The sequence below is a fragment of the Solanum dulcamara genome, chromosome 1 (genome assembly GCF_947179165.1).
Source record: "Solanum dulcamara chromosome 1, daSolDulc1.2, whole genome shotgun sequence".
NCBI classification, from domain to species: domain Eukaryota; kingdom Viridiplantae; phylum Streptophyta; class Magnoliopsida; order Solanales; family Solanaceae; genus Solanum; species Solanum dulcamara.
In genome coordinates, this window is record NC_077237.1 from 46,722,787 (window position 1) to 46,725,703 (window position 2,917).

Consider the following 2,917-nt stretch of genomic DNA (forward strand, 5'->3'; position numbering starts at 1 on the left):
TCTGGAATGGCCCAATTAGGCTAGTAGCAAGATTGCCATGAATATCAAGGTAATCGGCACGAGTTTGGGACCATTTGGTTATTTTGCTTTCGAAATTTGGCCTATGGTTGAATTTGATCAACATTCTTGGAAAACGCTTTTGAATTGAAATTCCATCAATGCGGTTAGCTTAGGAATGTCGAGTTTAGTCTAGAACGATCCTTTGTTTGCCTCTCGAGGCTTCCGGTCTAATTTTGAGGCCTGTTGTGGAAGTTGACATAAAATGGCACTTATGTGTAGGACCAACTATTCATTAAAATGACCTTGTATGGGAATTTTAAATGTTTTATTGAGTCTGAAACATCGAATTTGGTGCAGTAGCATATCCTTTTTGCACGCATGGGGTTATGAAAAAATCCCCGAGCACCCCATCAGAAAATTTAGACATGCCAAGTCCATTTTGCAGCAGCTTAGTCTGGTGCCGCCGCTAAAGCTACCAGGCCTTCCGGGGTGGGTGTCTCTAAAGCAACATGAGTTCGCTAAAGAGACAGGGTCCTCGCTTAAGCGAGGAATTCCTCTTTGAGGTTGTTGCTTAAGCGACACCTGAGGGTCGTTTTAAGGTTCAAATTTTTAGTTTATTATCTATCTTTGAGACTTGATATTTCTCTCAATATTGGGGCATTTTGGGCAATTCAAAAGGATATTTCACATGGTTTTTTGAGGTGGATAAGGTGGTGGGTTCAAAGTTACTATAGAAGCATCTTTGGAGGTAATTTCTTCTATTTTGTTATGGTCCTTTCTTATGTTTTTTGGCCAAATTAGGAATATAGATGCATGTTGATATTGAAGTTGTTTTAGTGTGTGAATTATGCTTCTTTTTGGAACACAGGCTAGGTTTAGCATTTAGGACCTATTCTCAGAGTTAATTTCGTAAGTTACGGATTGGGTCCTATAATTGCCAATTTTTTACTCTGAAATTGGCCCATCCCCGAATTTGATAATTTTAGCATCAAAATGATCGTATTGATAAGGTGATTAACATTTTTTTAGCATGGCTGCGATTGGTGGCGATTCGAATGTCTAGAGCTTCATCGTGGTAGATTTGGAGCGCGCATGATAGGCTTCAAGGTAGGCTACGGTCTCCCCCCTCTTAACTAAACTCTATTAGATATTGTGTAGTATATTTCATATGTGACTAGGTGATTTTTTTCCGAGATTAGCATTCTCCTCATTCGATTTCATTTTCTTATTGCTGGTTGAGCTTTAGGCTTAAATAGTCCCATAAAATCATTAGATTAGGTCGTGGGCCTTGGTTCTAGTGTTGGCTTAGCATTATTATCCTATTTAGGATTGCTATTTATGGCCTTAGGCTAGGCTTGATTCTTAGGTGCTTTATCAGGTGTTTATTGCCCTCTTAGATAGGAGTAGTTTCCGGTAGGGCTAATTACGGATAACATACCCATTTATGCTAATTCCTGAGACCTATGGGGCTTGTCGTAGCAATAGGTTTGGCTTAGCTATTCTTTTTGTCAGCTAAGGTGGCATATTTTGGGGTAAGACGTGGATCCTAGAGATATTTCTCCCCATATCTAATTTTGAGTCATGTCTTAATTGTCTCACTTTTATTTAGAGGTAGGCTTATGATGTCATCTCACCCGTTATCTATTTCGGGCTCGAGGCTGTATCCAAAGAGCAATTTGATCCCAGGTTAGTCCCATAACTTTTTTGTGTGCTAGGACTTGGTATTTCCTTATGGATGAGCATCTCTTATTTGGATGCTGGTAATTACATGCTTGCATTACTTGAGCATATACACTCATTTTGTGGTACAATCTCGATATTGACATTTGAATTTTTACTACTACTTTTGTGAAGGATTTCTCATATTTTTACTATTTAAAACTAGTTTTAATGGGATACGTTCCACCTGGATACTTGGTCATTGATTTTGAAACTTAGGAGGCATCGGCGATGTGCTTCTTTTTGTACTTGAGGCATTAGAGTCATCTGTTGCACTTAATTTTACTTGGCTATTTGGCTCGTCGACACCCTTTCTTGACCCAATGATGCCCTCGGGTTTACTCTTGCTAGTTGGGACATGCCCTTGGGAGTTTACTGGCTAGGTGGGCGGCCCCTTTTCAGGGTGCTCACGATTAAGGTTACTAGTTTACTGATATTCAGCGCGGCGTCGCCCTTCCTATATCATCTTGGCTGATAACTCTCTAGTACCACTACAGGGATACTATTTGTTTATGTAAGACCTCATTCGGGCCCAAGCAGTGTGTACAAACTTCCCGTGTGCCCTATGGCTCCCCTAGCCAGTTTTTGCGTCCAAACACACACGCAAGTGCACGCGGTCTCAAAAGTAATATAGTGACCCTTTTTAAGAGCCAGATATCGAACCCACAAGGAAATGCAAATAGGCATAGTCAACTTTTCGATTAATCAAATTATTCATGTCTGTTTCAAAGAGTTGAGTTTATTAATATCTACAAAATATTTATTTCAAAAACAATGTGAGAACTTGATTTAATTGTATTGGGAAACATTTATCCATTTAAAGAAGAGTCCTTGGATTGTAAAGTTTATAGATTTCCAGTTTATATCCTTTACTATGGTCTCCAATGGGTTTTCGATTACTTATTTAATGGGTTGATTTTACAATTATGGTCTTTCAACCTCTAATTGCCTACTCTTGTTCACAGCTTAACTACATCGTTGAGCGGGGATAAGCATGAACCAATAAAAATGCATTATTACTCTCATCCGGTTTAGTAATCAAACAAGGTGTATGAATATATGTCACATCCATTCTATATACAAATCATCCCAGATAATTCTAGGACAAGCATGCTCCTTATATTTTAGTGTTCTATCCCCTTTACGTCTTCCGAGTTTCGGTGGACAACATATTTTTTCTAATGGTGATCAAGTATTA